We start from the raw sequence: 19791 nt of genomic DNA, 5'->3' as shown, positions 1-19791 counted from the left end.
TCAAATGACCTGTCACAGGCCAAAGCACATCCATGACGATCCAGGGTGGTGTGGGTTCTGTTGTATGTGCTGAAAACCAGCCCTTACATTAGAAATCTGTGCTTCTCTGCAACTTAAATGAATTATGCAGAATCAAAACCAGTAAAGATTGAGATCCACCACCAGTTACCTCATCGTCCAAACCCAACCCTGCCCCCAAATGCCATGTCGTAGTTTGCTGGGCTGCAGGAACAGTACTTCCCAGACATGATTATCCGCATCGAAGCGTGTGCACCATCCCCAGAAGGCAGACGCCAGTACGTTATTACGTAGCTGAAAAGCCAATGAAACCCATTCTTATCCTGCTGACTCATTGCTGGTGAGTAAATTGCAATAAGTCTTTTGTGCAACGATAACCGTAGACATAACGATGAGGCCTCCGTGACCCATTTGCACACCAGGTTCTAGCCAAGTACAGCTATTTCCCTGTTTGTGACAGTCTAGTATTTTGAAATGTAGAGAATGAGAAACAATGTTGTTCCAGAGGAAGACGGGGATTTCCACGCCCTATGCTATAATAACATGCAGAAGTAATGTGGCAAAGTAAGAAGAGGGCTAGGGCCTGACGCCTACCTGGAGAGCAAACATGCAATAACCCCGTGACATTTTCTAATGCGTTTCCAGCAAATAAGGGCATTTGTCTGGACAGATCCCAGGAAAGATCATTCTCTGCTTGGAGACACGGCAGAAGCTGCCAGGTAGCTGGTGAACGTCTTCTACCATTTGCAGATCGTGCTTTGTACGGAGATCAGGGGGGTGAACACAAACTCTTCCCCTAAACTGCATCCGCCCCCACCCTTTCCAGCCCCCCAGCACCAACGTCCTGTGCTTGCTGTGACGGGCGAGCATTTATTGAGCGCTAAGGATGACAGCCAGGTCTGGCAGACAAAGTGAAGAGGGACACCCTCGCCCACAGGTGATGGACGCTCCAGTTAGGGAGCTAGGATTGTAAAAAAAAGAAAAATTACCTCGACGAAGGATACGGAAATGTTTTTGTATGTACCAAGTAGAGAGGTAGAAAAAGGAGGCAGAAATGAACACTATTCTGGGGGTCAGGACAGTTTTATATGGAGGTTGCCAAAGAGTGGGATTTTTCCTCATGCTGCCTGGAAGGAGCCGTCACACAGAGCCCTGCATCCCGGACAGACATCCCGGGAGGCACCGAGCTGCGTCGTCTGGGCGACCTGGCTCCTGCTCGGTCCTGTTTGGGAGCCTTCCTCCTCCTCGCCAGGCCCAGCACGGCCGCCTGATACCTGCTCACTGCTCTGGGTCTCAGGTGCAGGACCCCCGGGCATCCGTGGCAGCGGGACGGGTAGTGAGAGAGCACACGGAACAACCTACCGCGGCCGTGGCCTTTGTGGGGAAATGACCTCAGATCAAGGGGCCTGGCACGGTCTGCTAGCACAGGGGTGCCTACGACAGCCCCCGTGTGCCTCTGTTCGTGGGCTGCCTGGAACACAGACGTCTTACCCACACGGGCCTTGGCTGGTGTCCTGCGTAGTGGCAGATTGTGGGAGTTGTGATGGGGACAGCCCTGTGACCCCAGTGCCGTACGGCCCTTTGCAGCAGCAGTTTGCTGACCCGCAGCGGGAGCAGATGCCAGGTTGCCAGGGCCCCGGGAGCCGCTACCTCCGGCTTTGTGGCCGAACGACAGACGCCGGCCGTCTCCGTCTCCGTCTCCGTCTCCGTCTCCGTCTCCGTCTCCGTCTCCGTCTCCGTCTCCGTCTCCTCCGTCTCCGTCTCCGTCTGTCTCCGTCTCCGTCTCCGTCTCCGTCTCCGTCTCCGTCTGTCTCCGTCTCCGTCTCCGTCTCCGTCTCCGTCTCCGTCTCCGTGGCTTGACTGTGTAGAAGAAGGAATAGAGACGACGTCGCTGTTTCCAAAACCCGCCAGAAGGGTGTCCTAGGTGAGCCAACCTTTCACGAGTCCGAGGAAGTGCTCATCTCAAGAGCTGATCCTGGCCCCTCTGCGGGACCTGCACTTCTCTGAGAAGCTGCGCTGTTGGCCTCTTGCTGGCTCAGCTGCAAATCATTCCAGGAGAACGTGCTCATGAGTTCGGGAGCGGCCCCCCCTGCTCCCCCCCTGCTCCCCGCACCGCCCAGTCACCGGCAGAGTCGCGGGGGGTGGCCCCGGGCCAAACTCATTCTGCCTTTCGGGGGAACCCGAGCAGGTAACTGAACAGATACTTGGTTCCCTGTCCTCGGAACACTGAATCCAGAAAACCATGATCCCGTACAAAAATCCACGTGGTTCTTGTCAGTTATGCTGAGCTTTATTTTCCCAGGAATGTATCTATTTCATCTAAGGTCCCAAGTTTTTTTTTTTTTTTTTTTGATGTGAAGTTATTCATAATATCTTCTCATCTTTTTTATCTTTTTTTTTTTTAAATCCTCACCCAAGGACATTTTTCCATTTTTTGGTTCAGATTGAGTGGGAGGGAGAGAGAGAGAGAGAAACATTGATGTGAAAGGGACACATCAAGTGGGTGCCACCCACATGACCCAACCAGGGCCGGGGACAAACTGCAACCGAGGTACATGCCCTTAGCGGGAACCGAACCCGGGTCTCTCTGGACCGCAGGCCGATGCTCTAACCGCTGAGCCAAACCGGCTGGGGCTCATCTTTTTTATCTTGAAAAAAATCTGTAATTTTTTTCCTTTTTATTCATGATATTAGCTACTTCTGCCTTCTCTTCGTTTTCTTAATTTTCTTATGAGATGTTTGACAGTATGTTTAATATGTATAAAAACTTGCCTATAAATTGATATGTTTATGTTTCATTATCTTTGCTTAGCATATGCATAATATATATGTGTGTGTGTGTGTGTGTGTGTGTATATATATATATATATATATATACACAGAGAGAGAGAGAGAGAGAGAAGTATAGGTATGTAAATAGATGAAGGCATATATGTGCATATACTACATAGAGATATGTAAGACATAGGAGGAGGTATACAGATACATATATAGCGGTATGTATATAGTAGCATATACAGGGAAATGTGTGTGTACACTTCTGAGGAGGTTGAAATGCTTCCTCCCATTTGCTCACCCTCCTCACTCGTCCTCTAAGTGGCACCTCTCTCCTTCCACAGGCCCCTGGCGAACAAGGCACGTGGGATTCCCCAGTGTATTCTCTTGATTTAGTAGCCGCCACTTAGATCATACCTTCTCCGCATCCTTAGGTTGCAACTGACCTTTTGGTTCTGGCTATCTTTCTTTGTTTTAGCTCTAAATGGTAAAAGTTCTGAAGTTTCCTGTATCTCGGGGTCTTGAAATGACCCCGGAGAAGAATGGTTTCTTAAGCACTTTCCTTGGACGCGGTCATTCAAAGTCAGAGGGGCTGAAACAGGAGAGCGGATAAAGATCAGGAGACTGGAGGTCCCGGACCCTCCCCCTGGGGACTAGGGACCAAGACATTTAAAATAAATCAATAAACAAACAAAATGCTTTGTTTGCGGAACACAGTCACTGTTCGTTCTGATATCTCAAAATAAACATCGCAGCACCCCATGCATCGGTCAGGCGGGCGTCTGCTGCACAGCCCGGCCTGCAGGCGACATCCGGCCTCCTGATAACCTGCGGAGGGAGCTTTGCTGCTTCCCGCATTTCCTCCAATGGGGAGACATTTACATACAATCACAACCGCTGCAGGAAGCCGGAGAACCCTGTTTTAATCATTTAATAATTCATTTCAAAAGCCATGTATCGCAGCTTTAAAATGACTATCACTCTTTAATGAAAAATTGCCCTTGTCGTATGTGAAAATTTAAAGTATTCCCGAAGTTTTAGTGCGGTCTGCTATTCAAACTGTCTATTGCATTATATTGCTTATATTCCATAGTCTTGTCTTCTCGTCTCTACATTTTCTGGCCAAACTAAAATTCTTCCTTTTTTCAATATATACTTGTAAATATTGTCAAATGTTGAGGTTGATATTAAGATGTCTAAGATTATTTGCTTAATAAATAGAGATTTTGAAAACCAAATAATATACATGTTCAATCACTTTTCATTTAAAAATTGAGCTTTGTTGGCTCAGACTTAACAATCATGGCTATTACTGATATGCTGTGCTCGCTATATAAATCTTATTTGAAACCAGGAATTTAGAGTTTCTACATTTATTTGTTCTCTAAACTTGTCTCCAATAGGGGGGTTCCTCAAGAGCACCCTTCCTGTAGCACAGGCCGAGCCCCCTCCCTGGGAGGCTGTCTCCTGATATGAGGCCTTAATTTTTCGGGGGCAGGCGGCATGCCCCGTCCTCCCAGGTCCTCTGGGGGCTGCGCAGAGATGTTCGATGGCGCCTGAGCATCTACACAAACTGATGGGGACAGTTTTGAAATACCTAAGATGATGCTGATCCTATGTTTCTCTTTTTTGTCAAATGCAATGAAGCTATTCCGATGTGTGCCGCTGTTTATTCTAGGGCACTAAGGATGGAGAGGCAGCCCCTCGGAAAGCACCCATGTGGCACCGTGAACCCTTCCCCGTGATGCCAACCATGTGATAGTAGGAAGCAGGTGTTTCAGTCCGAGGACATTTCTCTGTGTATTGTTCCTAATGAACTGAAGGTCTAGATAGGGGAACCCCAAAGTCATAGTTAAAATTAGAGTGTCTAAGTGTCATCTGGAAGCTCAAAGTGAGACCCGAAGGGGCAGACAGATCCCGGTCTTATTTCTCGTATGAAAGGTTCCGAAAACCCTGTGCGGATGCTCAGAACTTCAAGTTGACCTGCGACTGTCTTCTGCCACCCCAGAGATAGCCATCATTTATTGCAAAATGTCCTAATTATTTCAGGCTTACGACAATAAGTACACAGATTGTTTCCCGCTGTTCTGTGCATAGTTACAGGCCTATTTTGCGAAAGTTTTACAATAATAAGGGGAACCACAAATTTAAATACATGCATATGTAAGGAATATAATGACTCTTCTTACATATAAATGCTAATTCAATTTCTACAAGCGACATCTGTAAGGATTTCCATTTCCAGCAAACCAGGGGGGAAGCTGCTCTGGGAAATGGAGAGGGTATGTTAAGTAACGTTTTGGCAGAAAGATTGTGCCTATTTTTTTTTTCAAAGCCCTTTAATTGTTTTAGATCTTCAGAGCAAATTTTTGAAGTGATTTGTAATGTGTATATTATACCACATTTTTTTTTTTGCCCCCATGATTTAATGTTTCTTCTTCACATCCCTCCTGGCTCCGAGGTTTGTCATAAGCCCCTGCACGCTTTCAAAGAAAGAGAAACAATGTTGCCCTGGCGGTGGAAATCTGCTCCAGGCTGTGCTCACAGCGCAGGGAGCTCACCTTTCCGTGTGCTGGGAAAGTCGGGGATGGCTCATCATTCTGCCGTTGAAATGCTGGTCCCACAGTCCTGCGGTCAAGTCGAGCTGGGTATCTTCTTACTCTTTGAACAAGCAAAGGACATAGGCAGATCACATACAAAACGTTCTGTTTGTAAACAGAGTCAAACGGCGCTGTGGACTTTCATCGGCAACTGACGGGCTAGACTCCTTGGTGAGTGACTTCGGGGACTGCAAGTGGCAAGCCGGGAAGAGCAGTAGGAGAAGTTAACTTCTGCTTTCAAGTCCACTTGTCTTGACTCCGTGATCGGTGACTTTGGTTTCGACACGGAAGCAGCAAGTGCGTGTCGAGATGTCCTCCACACGGGTCTCATTGGGATATTAATGTTGGAGAGTCTTGCTGTGTTAGCCAAGTCGACGGGTGTCCTCAGATCTGAGCCTGCTGGGATCCTGGCTCCCAACCGATGAAGTCGACAGTGCCAGCTGGTGACAAGGGCGACACAAACCCAGCTAGGAGTGTGGTTTCGTTCCGGTGCTCAGAAGCTGCGCGTCTTTAGGGAGCTCTAGGAAATGTGCCTTAGCGTTCTCGTACGACCTTGTTTTCTAACACGGAAATCCAGCCCATCATATAAATTAACGCACACTTTGTACTCAGGGTGTAAAGCAAATCATTTACAAAAATACCTTCCCACCACTTACACTTTATTGCAATCTTAAATTTTATAAACTTGACTTAGCAAAATACAAGGAAACTAACTTGATTTCCTGAATCGTCTCAGCAGGACTCGCCGACCCCGTCTGGAGCCTGGCGGGGTGGTGTGTCAGTCAAGTCAATGAGCTCACTCCCGGCGTGTCTCATGGGACGCTGAAGGGTGAGGGCCCTTGGTCTCCAGCCTTTATAGCTGCGCTTATCATTCTGATTATGGTGGTAGGTTTGTTGTCTTCGTCCCATGCTGAGAACTTTAGATTTTATCCTGAAATCCTGAAGGGGATGGGGACCTTGGATGATGGTTTTTGGCGTTTCAGGATTGCTTTGGTGGTGGCAGGGAGCTGGTTTAGGGGGCCGCCCTGGTCTCGTGTACGGAAGATGGTCAGGCTCTGGACCCACAGGGAGGGCCGTGGTTAATCAAGGTGAATCAGAAAGACTTTATAGGACTTGGGGTCCTGTGACCTGTGGGATCAAGAGTGAGGACTAGGGTTCTAGCTTAGTGACTGTTCACGAATCCAAGAGGAAAAACAGATTTTTTAGAATAACATTTTGAGAGTCTGTTGAGTTTGGGGTCGCAATGGGACAATCAAGAAGAAATGTCCAATGGGTCGTTGTTTACAGCTGGTAAAGCTGAGGGGAGAGGTCTGTGTGGGGGATCAAGTCCTTTGCACAGTTGCAGTGGTAGTTGCAGACATATATGATTTCACTGGTGGAAGGCTGTGGAATGGGGAGAAAATGCAGTACCGGACAGAATGACATCTCTGAACTATGACGTCTCTAAAAGAAGACATTTTAAAATTCTCTTTTGCCCACTCTTTTTGATCATTTAAATAATTAAACTTGCCCTGGACGGTTTGGCTCAGTGGTTAGAGCATCTGCCTGCGGTGCGGAGAGACCCGGGTTCGGTTCCCGCTAAGGGCACGTACCTCGGTTGCAGTTTGTCCCCGGCCCTGGTTGGTCGTGCGGGTGGCAGCCACTCGATGTGTCCTTTTCACATCGATGTTTCCCTCTCTCTCTCTTCCTCTGTCTCCCTCCCACTCTACCTGAACAGAAAATGGAAAAATATCCTCGGATGAGGAAAAAAAAAAAAATTAAACTTACCCACAAAACTAAATAACAAGGTGAACTCCAGCTGTTGAGAACAATGTAAGTGTATAATTACCCATAATAATAATTAATATTTATTGGACACTTAATCAATAGTTGCAGGCACTGTGTTAAGCACCTTCACATGTTCTGTCTAACATAATACTATGGAGTCCTGAGAAGAAATAGTGTCATCTCATTTTTCGGATGACACACTGGCTTGGGAATTAGAACACTCGTTCAAGTCCTCAGTTCGCAGGTGTCGAAGCTGAGATGCAGCGTCTTCTTGTGCATCATCACCACTCACCTGATTGGATGTCGGGCATGTGACCTGACGGGCACACCCTGCAGTTCTGGTCCAGGGCTGGCTAACCAGCCTCGGCTCTCTGGAACCTGGGCTCCTTGCCTGGAAAGCATCTTCGTTTTACAGATAATTGTACTCGCTGAACTCTTTCTGTTCTCATTTTGTTTTAGTTAATACTCTTCTCCATGGTCATCTTAAATGAATCACAGTGTACATTCCATACCAGTCTGGAGGTTTCCGAAAGCCAAGCAAGGGGTTGTTTTACCCATGTTGGGGTCTCCACACAATGTTAGTAAATATATTTCATACAGTCTTCAGAACTTGAGGACGATTCCGGAAGTTACAGAGAGCCCTGGACTTCCTTCGAAATGCTTGTATGTAAGCATGTGTCCATGGAAGTCTTCAGGTGAACAAGGAGAGCTAAACTATAGTAACTTATTTGGACTTTTTAATATTTTGAAAGATGAAGACTGTATTTCTTCCTATACGGCACTATCATTTTAGTCATCCGAATTGTTATTTAAAAAAATATTATAGGGAAATCATTTAAGGTTGCAAAACTGAAAGAAAGAATTCATCTTCTTCTATTTAGTTTCCCCCCCTCTTTCAATAAGAGGGCATGCTATTCATGAAATTATTTCTCCAGTATTCCTCAAATACTATTTTACCATTATGTTCAGCCTTGCAGTCCAACAGAAATGCTGTCTTCCTCATTTGTACACATTCTCCCACAGCCAAGGGGGCAGGGACCCTGGCCATTCTTTTCTCGCTTGAATTCCTTAGTGGCCACCAAACTCCTGACCTTTTTTTTTTTTAAACCTCTGACAACTATCTGTCAAATGAGTTTTGTAGATTGTCACATATCAGAAAATAGTTAGAATTCCTGGTGTTTCATACGCATCCCAGCTCTGCTGCTGCTGGTCTGTGCTCTTGGATTTAAGTGCCGGTGTCCTCCACCCAAGCAGACAGAAGTGCGGGCCTGTGGACACGTCTCTGTGGGGGGAACAGGCTCTCGAGAAGAATGCCGTGCTCTGTGAGCAATGCTGTGGTCCTGCTGACGCACCCGCAAGAGCTCGTCCCTCCAGCCAGTGTCCCCAGCACCCCTTGTAGCTGAGAGACCAGCGGTTTTCTAGGTCTTTGAAATCCGTGTCTCTGGCACTGTCCGGCGTGTACAGTGTGGTGTAAGCACATTCCACTTGGAAATTCCAAGAAAATTATGGCTGGTGGCTGGAGATACAACTGGAAACCCATCTTTAAATGACTTCAAAAATGAGCTCAAACCAGTACAAAGGCATGGAGAATATAGTAATTTATGTTATTTAAACATCGACTTTTGAAGTAGAGAAATCAAGCATTTTATTTAAGACTGGTATATAGTTTTGCCTAGCTGTTGATTCTCATTTTAAAAGGTTGTAAGCATTTTTTTTTTAACCAGTCATATAACTTGGTTTTTGGAATGAACAATAATAGAATTTTGTCAGCCCAGTATTCCCAGAGGAATTAATTTGATGCTCCTCAGGAGGCATTTTGCCCATTTGAAGGCGTGCTGGGTTACCTCTCAATTCCTGACCACAATGATGAATATGAAGTTGCTGGCTGAGTTACTGCAGAAATTAAAGAGACTTTATTTATTTATTTATTTATTTAATCCTCATCCGAGGACATTTTTCCATTTTTTGTTCAGGTAGAGTGGGAGGCAGAGAGAGGAACAGAGAGAGAGAGAGAAACATCGACGTGAAAGGAACACATCAAGTGGCTGCCACCCGCACAACCGACCAGGGCCGGGGTCAAACTGCAACCGAGGTACGCGCCCTTAGCGGGAACCGAACCCGGGTCTCTCAGGACCGCAGGCCGACGCTCCAACCGCTGAACCAAACCGGCCAGGGCTTAAAGAGATTTTAGAATGGCAGATAACTCACTATCTAAACAATGTACTCATGGTGTGTGTTATAAGGTAACATCGCTTTGCTACAATCATTCATGCTTACTATTTACACAGGCAAAAGATAGGAATGTAAAATAAAAATATAAAACCCACCCAAATTTCTACAATTAAAAATAGCCCTTATTAACCATGTCTGAATATCCAGTCAGCTATCTTTCCCGACGTAACAGGGTGAGATCAGAACTCTCACCTGTTTTACACCGACTCCCTGCTCCTGCCAACATCGCACAGTGGGTGCCCTGAAGCACAGGCTGGAGGAGCAGCCGCAGACAGTATGTACAGCAGTGTGTGGGGAGTGCAGAAGATCATCATGACCAGAGCTCTAGTGAGTATGCACCCGGATAATACGGCTGGTCTCAGTTGAGAGTTCTCGTGTTTCTGTACATGTTGGGAGGGGAGCATGTTTGTACAGTGTACCCCCTGGGAAGACCCAGTCTGTGTTTCCTTTGGTGGCCAAGGGGAGGCTTATTGGTTGAGGGTTTAATAAAGATAACATCTCTTTCCAGGAAAAATGTTTGGGCAAGTTTTCTGGTGGCACTTGTATAAAAATTGGGGCCTCCTAAGCTTGGGGTGCCTCAGCTGTGACCCCAAACCATGGGATGCACAGGATTTAACTCTACTTGGTGGTGCAGCTCGGAGGCCAAGTGGAAGGAACTGGAGTACGGAGGTCATGCTTCCTGCTGTGCCAGGTGTAGCCACATCCGTTATCTCTGACCCAGGACACTCATGTCATCTGCCAGGATCCAGGACACTGTGGCCGGCTAACTCCTTGATATACCAGGAGTGTAAGGCTTCAAACCCTTCACAATGATAGGCAGGAATGCAATTTAAAACAGAAAGGCTGGAGAAATAAGCCAAATGTCCATTATGAGTGGACTGATAATAATAAATGGATACATCTATTTGATGAAATAGTATGCAGCCATCAAAAAGTGTTCACATTTTCTATTCGCTGATACAGAAAGAAAAGAAAAATACATTGCTGGCAAAACATGTCCTTTAAGGTTTCTTGTTTATTGTGTTTCCATTTCTGGGGGAAATGGCCGAGTGTGCGTGTATCAAATGTTTTATATATGTATTGAAAAACCCTGGCTGGGTGCACACCATCATCCTCAAATTGGGAATTTCTTGAGAATAGGTGTGAGTGGCAGATTACCACTAGTGATGAAAGCGTCACTTAATACAAGTCAAAATGTTTAATTTTTAAATGTCATGCGATCTTTTAAAAATCAAAACATTTCAAACACTAACAATAGTAAAAAAATTGGACTTTCAAGTCAGAATCATGTGAGTATGTGTCCTGGGACGAACTGTTGCTAGCGGTGTGACCCAGAGCAAGTTATCTGACCTCAGTGAGTTTCGGCTTCCTCATCATAAAACAGGCATCTAACAACACTGTTCTCGTCTGCGTGTGGCCGGATTTCAAAAATCAGTGCAGGCTCAGCACAGCCTGTGGCCCAGTCAGTACATAGACGATATTCTTAACATAGCTAATCTTGGAAATTTTAGATTCTTTTCAGATGGTAAGATTAATTTTTCTGGCATTTCAAAGTGTTGTGTATATGCTAAAATAAACACCACCACCCAGAAAAGGCAGGCAATAAATCGGTCTCCTGTTATAAACCCTAGCAGCGATGGGGAGGTGGTGTTATGAAAGATGAGTGTTTTCCTTTGGGACAAATCCTAGGATTCTTGGATGTCAGCAGAAAAGAACAATTGAAGGGAAATGTCGAGATATGAATGATCAACTGATCTGAGATGTTAACTCGGTTTCCAGGTTCAAGTTTTCCTTGGTGCATGCAAATCCTGATCACTGTTCTTCCTCACTCCAAAGATGGAGCTCTGTTGCTAGAATTTGCTGAAACTTCAGTCCTTGTGTGTGCGTGCGTGTGAGTGTTTGTGTGTGCGTCTACAAGGAGTGCCCGTTCCTTTAAAAGTTGCTGTAACATGGAAGCAAGGGCCATATGGCCTTCAGTTTTTGGATGACTTTGAGAAGCGCAGTGCAATTTGCGAACAAAATGGCACATCCTGGAGCCATTACACTGATCCCTTTTTAACGACCAGGAATGCTTCTGTCCAAATTCCAAATCGCGTCTCCACAAATGATCCATAACAAGTGCACAGAGTTAGTGTCTAATAAAGGAGAGAAGTGCATTTTTATATTGTAGTTTAAGAACACAGATTTTTAGCCAGGTTCTCATTGAAAATGATGTGTGTTCCCCTCCGCAAAGGCAACGAATAGCAATGTTTAAAGCAACCACGGCAGACTCCGGGTGTCTGTTAAAACGAGCCCGCCAAGCTTGCAGGGATGTGGAAGGACTTGCAGGATACAGCGAGTTAAAAAGCAGGTCAGAGAATAATTATGTAAACGGCCGGATGTAAATAAAGGTCAACATGAGTGGGTCTTCGAGGGTCTGCCTTTTATGCTTTTTTAACCTGAGAGCTTTTTCTTTGCATATGCCGTTTCAAAAATTAGCCGGAATATGTCTGATTTTAAGTCTCTTTTCTTGACTTTTGCCTAGAAAATGACGGACCCCTGCCTGCAGCATACGTGGGTCTTCCCAGTTTACACACGTTTCTTTAGCTTCCGTCTTTCACTTGTTCAGTGGTGGGTCCTGGGAGAGCAGGCCGCGAAGAACACAGGCTGGTTCAGGGTTTTATGTGATCGCTGCTGACATTTACCAAGGACTCTCCATGGCAGGTCGTCGTAAGGGAAACGCCTCGTGTCCTCTCGAGGAGCACGCGAAGCAGCCCTTTAGAAGTGTCCCCACTCTACATCAGAAAGTGGAGGCACAGCGAGCTTCAGGAACGTGCCGCAGGGGCCCCAGCCTGGAGGAGCAGAGCCAGGGTGGGAGTGCGGGTGGTCTGACCTGCGCGCACTCTAAGCATGTACGCGAACGTCCTGGCGGTTCCGCACGCGAGCTTGTCCCTTTGCAGGAACGTCAGGCGAGGCTCTATGTTGTATCCCCCAGAATTTTCATCTCTTCTGCTCCTTGCTTTTCTAGGGGAGGGTGGAGGATGTCTTTCTCTCTTTGAGCTCGGAGTGGATAAGGTAATTTATCCTTCACATTGTGGATTTGGCTCTCCTAGCTATTACTTCTGCTTGTATTTCCCTTTAGTGCGCATTTGAAATCTACTGCGATATATATATATTTTATTATGGTAAAAACACTTAACGTGAGACTTACCCTCTTTTGTTTTTTAATTGTCACCTGAGGATATTTTTCCACTGATTTTCAGATAAAGTGGGAGGAAAGGAAGGAGAGAGAGAGAAACATTGATGTGAGAGAGACACATGGATTGGTTGCCTCCTGCCGCACAACCCTAACCGGGGTCGGGGACTGAACTGCAACTGAGGTAGATGCCCTTGACTGGAATCGAACCCTCAACTCTTTGGTCCGAGGGCCGATGCTCTAAGTGTTGAGCCAAACTGGCCAGGGCAAGACCTACCCTCTTAATAAAATGTTAAGGGCACGAATAGCAGTATTGTTAAGTACAGGCACAAAGTTGTATCACAGATCTCTAGAACTTCCTCTGTCTCGCGTGACTGCAATTTTCTGTCCGTTGAGCTACAACTCCCCATTTCACCCCATCTCTGGCAATCACCATTCTGTTCTCTGTGTCTGTGGACTTGGCTGTCTGAGATGCCTCAGATACGTGGCAGCATGCGGCATCTGCCCGTTTGTGACTGACGTATTTCACTCAGCGGGATGTCCTCCAGGTTCACCCACGTCGGAGCCGTGTCAGGACTTCCTTCATTTCAAACACCACGTTAACCTGCGCTCTAGCCCAGTCACAGCTGTTCTTGCTTTCACTGAAGATTGGTCTTAGCTCACCTCTCACATTTATTTTCATTTTATTGCCTTTCAATCTCATAATTAGGTTTTATTAGAGTGTAGGGAGTTGTACTTAGATATACATGCTATATCTGGGTGTATTTCCACTATAATAGCTAGGAATCTCTCTGGATGTCATATAGCTATGTGGCCTTGATAAAAGTGGAAGGGGACATCACATCAGATCTACAAAGCACACACACACACACTTCACTTAAGTACTCTGCCACCTATTAACCGGGTTCAAATGCAGTAACCTCTCATTATATTAGATATGTCCTTGCATGTCTGTTTCCAGAAGCAGATAGATAAAATCAATATAACGGAAGATATATTTTAAGTTATTCCTTAAATGTTTGTCGGCATGTTTTTAATGTAGTCGCACGAATGTATGATGGACACACGGGTTCTGTGCCGTCTACAGTGATTGCTGTCCGGATCCTGCCAGGCAGAGATGAAATTGTTTCTGCATTTATTATTCTCTGTCCCTGTTTCTGTGTTTGTCAGTGCAGCTGTGATTCATTTGTTTTCTGATACTGCAGCTAATCGTGTATGGGCTATTTGATCAAAAACAACATTTTAACAAGACCAAAATAGCCAAGGCGAGGGAAAAACGCACTTACAGAACAATGTTAGAACTTTTTTTGGAAGCGGCATTGAAAAAGAGTATCCATTTGTATCTCCAAAAGCCAAATAATAATTATGGCGGCATTGTTCTGTTGTTCATGTTGTTCCGATTTGGATGGGTAGACCAGAAAGAGAAAAGTGAATTATCCCTCATTATCTTGTTTGATGTAGCCCTTTAAGTGGTCAATATTGCTAAATTGCCCTTTGGGTGGGAAGAAATTGGATTCCATCATAAGCCACTAAAGGTCTCTTTTCATGGTTGAATGTTTGTGGTTTCTTTTGTGTGTTTTGTTTTTTTTAATAATTTTTATTGATTGATTTGAGAGACAGAAAGAGAAAGAGATCAATTTGTTGTTCCACTTAAGTATGCATTCTTTGGTTGATTCTTGTATGTGACCTGACCAGAGATAGAACCCACAACCTTGGTGTAGGGGGACAGTGCTTTGACAACTGAGATACCTGGCCAGGGCTCGGTTCATTGTCTTTTTTTTTTTTTTTTTTTTTTTTTAAATTCACGAGGATTAGAATGCCACACTAAAGAGATAATTACAAATATAATGATTGGCCCAGTCAGTATGGCTCAGTGGTTGAGCATCGGCCCATGCACTAAGAGGTCACTGGTTTGGTTTCTGATCAGGGCACATGCCCAGGTTGTGGGCCAGGTCCCCAGTGGGGAGCATGCTGGAGGTGGCCAATCAATGTTCTCTCTCATCGATGTTTCCCTCTCTCGAAAAATCAATAAAGAAAAAAAATGTGTGTGTGTGTGTATGTGTGTGTGTGTGTGTGTGTGTGTGTGTATATATATATATATATATATATATATATATATATATAAAGTGATTGGTCATTTATGCCACGAACATAACATACAAATAGCTCATTCACTCAAAACTTTGCAAGGTACTCATAAATACTGGAAAAAAAAACCCACAAAAAACTCCAGGAGTTAAGTAAACTTGATTCAAGACAGTAAGGGTTACTCCTGACCTTAATTTTTGTGCCAAATATATTTCAGTTGATATAATTGCCCTTTCTTATGCCTTTGTGAAGGACCACCCAATCTGCACACAAGAACGTTTTGAATAATAATCCTATAGCTTAAACCCAAAGGTATATAAATTAAAAAACATGCGTATGAAATCAGCATTGTTAGGCGCTTGAATACGTTTGGGGGATTAAAGAAATCTTCCTCGTCACAACTTTTCCTACCTTCTGACAAATGGTACTTTATCTGATGAAATAAGAGCCGATAGTTTCCTAACAGTCTCCATGGTTTCCTTTGGGGAGTGTCTGTCTGCTGCTCTTGTGACCCCGGCTGGACGCTCGGGCAGGAGCTTGATCGCGCGTCCCCAGCTGGCCCGTCCCGCAGGGGGTCACTGCTCACGCAGCACTGAAGCCAGGCAAGCCTGTGGCCGGCACCATGGGGCAGGTTCCCTGCTGCGATTCTGAGCGAGAGATGGAGACGGTGGTGATCACCCCCTGCGTCAATGACGAGGCACGGAGAAGGCAGCACCATCACTCTTTCTGATGAGGCCCGGAGCCTAACCACATCTGTAGACACCCCAAAGACGAGTGCATTCCTTTTATTACGTTGGCGCTTCTAAATTGTGTTAATGCTCCAACTAACTGGATAACGCCACCAATTTCTGAGGGCAGTCTGACGTATAAAAAAGAAGTTGTTTGCCACAGAACTGGAAATAGAATATTTGTTTTGGCATTGATACTATTTCCTACGTTGCTGAAATAATTGGTGGGATTTAGTGTTCAGTGTGCTTGGCAATAGGAGGTACGCTGTAGAGAAACAGACCTCGCAGGAAAAAGATGCTAAGTAATGATGACGAGGCCTTCTACGTATCAAAGGAACATTTGAGTGTGTGGACAATTACCCCAGCGTGGTGGTCAATTAGTACATAATAAACTTCAAGAGCTGCAGAGAGGCCCGCATTATTTTGAGTATCAAGGTAAACGAGGTGGTAAGTTCACCTGTGAAAGGTAAACAGTACTGAGGTTCCACGGAATACCTGTGTGACAACAATGGTACTAACAACTACTGAGGGACCCAGGTGTTCTCACCTGTGTGACATCACCCTGTGTCCGAACAACATCAGGAGCCCATTTTGCAGGACGTAGGTTTGTGTCAGGACAAGTAACTCTGCCCACGGTCGTCTGTCCAGTGGTTCTCATGCCGCACCACAGCCGCTGATAACAGCGCGTCCAGCTGCTGAGCTTGCGGTATTCAACTTGGAGAAAGTGTAGACACTGGAAAAAATAAGAGTTTTGAAAAGACAGTGCGCACAACATGTAGAAATATTGCTCTGACTTTTAGGTAAGAAAGGAAAAACCTGAGTGGTTTTTTTTTTTTTTTTAAAGAAAAAATTGATTTTCAAGTACACAAAAATAAAAATTTTAGGCAATCGTAAGTATCAGGTACAAAATTTGATAAACTCTTTTAAAACTTAGGACAGATGGTTAATACCATCTATATGCAAAGAGCTCACACAGTCAGTGAGAAGGTCAATAATTCAATAGCAAAATGAGCAGAAGACATGGATCAGCAGTTCAAAAAGCCCTGGCCAGTTTAGCTCGGCGGTTAGAGTGTCGTCTCGCGGACCAGAGAGTCCCGAGTCCCGGGTTCGGTTCCTGCTAATGGCATGTACCTTGGTTGCAGTTTGTCCCCGGCCCTGGTTGGGGTCATGTGGGTGGCGACCTGTTGATATGTCTCTCTCACATCGAGGTTTCTCTCTCTCTCTTCCTTCCTCTTTCCTTCTCACTCTATCTGAAGATAAATGCAAAAATGTCCTCGGATGAGGATAAAAAAAAAAACCCATCAAACACAGGTAAAAGTTACTAAAATTCATTGTGAAATAATGAGATGTGGGCCCTGGCCAGTTTGGCTCAGCGGTTAGAGCGTCGGCCTGCGGTCCGGAGAGACCCGGGTTTGGTTCCCGCTAAGGGCATGTACCTCGGTTGCAGTTTGTCCCCGGCCCTGGTTGGTCGTGTGGGTGGCAGCCACTCGATGTGTCCCTTCACGTCGATGTTTCTCGCTCTCTCTCCCTTCCTCTCTCTCCCTCCCACTCTATCTGTATAAAAAATGGAAAAATATCCTTGGGTGAGGATAAAACAAAAACAAACAAACAAACAAAAAAAAAAATAATGAGATGTGGGATTTTTTACATTCCAAAATGGAATATATATTTTTAAATAGCACATTGCACCAAATTACTCCTAACCGGTAACCGGGAAACAGCTCCACCCGGTGGCGGAGCATAGACTGGTACCACGGTGGTCGCGGGCGGTCTCACAGTGTGCATCCACAGCCTTACAGAGGACCACCTCCTTGCCACAGTAACTCTTGAGGGACAACTTTTACTAATAAATTCAGCAATATGTGCAAATAGCCTAAGACTTAGAGTAAAAGAATTTTCTTTGCAATGTTGTTTAGCATGAAAAAAAAAAAAAGAAAATACATTCAAGATCTAACGCTGAGTGAGCAACGGCGTGTTATTTAACCATGCCCTGTCCATCATGGAGCGGTAGGGTCACCATCTCCAGAGAGATGTGCAGTAAGCGAGGTGACTGCTTGGTGGTATCGGGAAGCCCTTATAGGACCAGCCAGCCTTCCAAATTGCGTGGAGCTTGAGTGAACTGTGACGCCAAAGTCAACTTTCTGGTCTGAGTGACATTCCTACTTGTCATCATAAATAAACACTGATGTTTGGTGACTTCCTCAAATTTGATTTTTGTTTGTTTGCTCTGCTAGTAGCCAGTCCCTAAGGGTCTGGGTACACCAGCACCGAAGAGGAAAAATCTCTGGGCTTAAAAATGGACAGTCGGGCCCTGGCTGGTTTGGCTCAGTGATTAGAGCATCAATCTGAGGACCAAGGAATTATGGGTTTGATTCCAATCAAGGGCACGTATCTGGGTGGCAGGTTCGATCTCTGGCCCTGGGAGGCGTCATGTAGGTGGCAACCATTAATGAGTCGCTCTCATACTGATGTCTCTCTTTCTCTCTCTTTCCCTCCCTCTTTTCCACTCTCTCTAAAAATCAATGAAAAAATATCCTCAGGTGAGGATTAACAACAACGAAACAATGGACAGTCAGTGTTACGGGCTGAATTGTGGAACTGTGTTCCTCCAGTCCCCGTGCATATGTTGAAGCCCGAACCTCTTCAGACGGGACTGTTTGGAGACAGGGCCTTTGACGAGGCGACGTAGTTAAAACAAGGCCATTAGCGTGGGCCCTGATCCGGTCTGACAGGTGTCCTTGTGAGAAGAGGGAGCCTGGACACACAGAGACCCAAGGGTGTGCTCCACATCAGGAAGGACCTTGGGAAGGTGGCTGTCTGAGAGCCAAGGAGCAAGGCCTCAGGAGAGACGGGACCTGCCATGGCTAGGACCTCGGGCTTCAGGCCTCTAGAACTGCGAGGACGTGTCGCTGGGACCTCGGGCTTCCGGCCTCTAGAACTGCGAGGACGTGTCGCTGGGACCTCGGGCTTCCGGCCTCTAGAACTGCGAGGACGTGTCGCTGGGACCTCGGGCTTCCGGCCTCTAGAACTGCGAGGACGTGTCGCTGGGACCTCGGGCTTCCGGCCTCTAGAACTGCGAGGACGTGTCGCTGGGACCTCGGGCTTCCGGCCTCTAGAACTGTGAGGACATGTTGCTGGGAACTTGGACTTCGGCCTCTAGAACTGTGAGGACGTGTTGCTGGGACCTGGGACTTCCGGCCTCTAGAACTGTGAGGACGTGTCGCTGGGATCTTGGACTTCGGCCTCTAGAACTGTGAGGACATACCATGCATCTCTTTGCTGAAGCCCCGTATGTGGTATTTTGTCACAGCTGCCCAGGAAGACTGTTCGAGGGGACGGTCACTGCTCACCTGGCCGTGCACACACCTGCGTGCCCAGTCCCTGTGCTCCCGAGGCGTGTGCGTGGAGGAGCAGCACCTGCAGTGACGGTCTGGTTTCCTCCCTCCACGCTTCTTCACGAGGAATGCACTTTCTATCACCGAGATGTGTTTTTGTTGAATCCCCCAAAAGGCTACTTTTAAACAAACAGAAATAACCCCTACATTGAAAAAGTTTAAGTCCCTCTCATATTTTCTCAGGTGTCACAAACGTGCCTTGTTGAGTAAACCTGAGACCCGTTCGGCAGTGTGGGACTCCATCTGTCCGGGTGGGAATTGGGGACTCAGTGAAGCCCCCGTGCGCTCACTACGGAGAGGCCCTCACGCGCTTGGAAACAGCCGTGGTTTGACCTTGAGGACGTGGTTGGCTTCGCTGTGACTGAGACGTAGTGCGGCAGCTTCACCAGGGACGGCTTTGATGGCCACTCTCACCTTCCAAATCTGGAGACCATGAGACACTTCCAGAATCACAGCCCTGGTCAGCGTCTAATGAAACTTCTCTGTGTGGCCACAGTGGGGGCCCCAGTGCCGAGAGACTAACGGGGTTCAGCAGAGGCTCCGGTGAGCGCGAGTCCCATGGCAACGGCTGCTGTGCAGAGCGGCCAGGACAGGGTGACAACACAACCTGGGAGCAAAGGGCCCGGTCCCCACACAGAACATGAACCCGGCTTGGAGGAAATGCACCAAGATTGTGTGACTTTTGATCAAATGTCAAAGCACAGGACACCGACAACGAGAAAGCGGGCCCACAGGCCACTGGAACATTTGCGTTCCTCCCAGCTGACAGCCCCGGTGACGTTCCCTCACTTATCATGGGAAGGGAAACCACTGGAAATGAAAGCGACTTCATAAGTCACAGGAGAAGAGCCGGGAGCCGAGCCCGGGAGCAGGCGGCGAGCACTCGGGAACAGCTGTCCTCCCGGGTGGAGCGGGAGCAGCCACCGAGCGGCCCAGCGGCACACCTGGCGGGACTCCGCAGACCGTGCGGGATCGCCGGCTCTGCCTTGGGTGCAGTGCATGGGCTCACCTGA

This window comes from Molossus molossus, unplaced genomic scaffold (assembly GCF_014108415.1).
Source record: "Molossus molossus isolate mMolMol1 unplaced genomic scaffold, mMolMol1.p scaffold_m16_p_4, whole genome shotgun sequence".
Taxonomy (NCBI): domain Eukaryota; kingdom Metazoa; phylum Chordata; class Mammalia; order Chiroptera; family Molossidae; genus Molossus; species Molossus molossus.
This window is presented reverse-complemented; position numbering follows the sequence as displayed.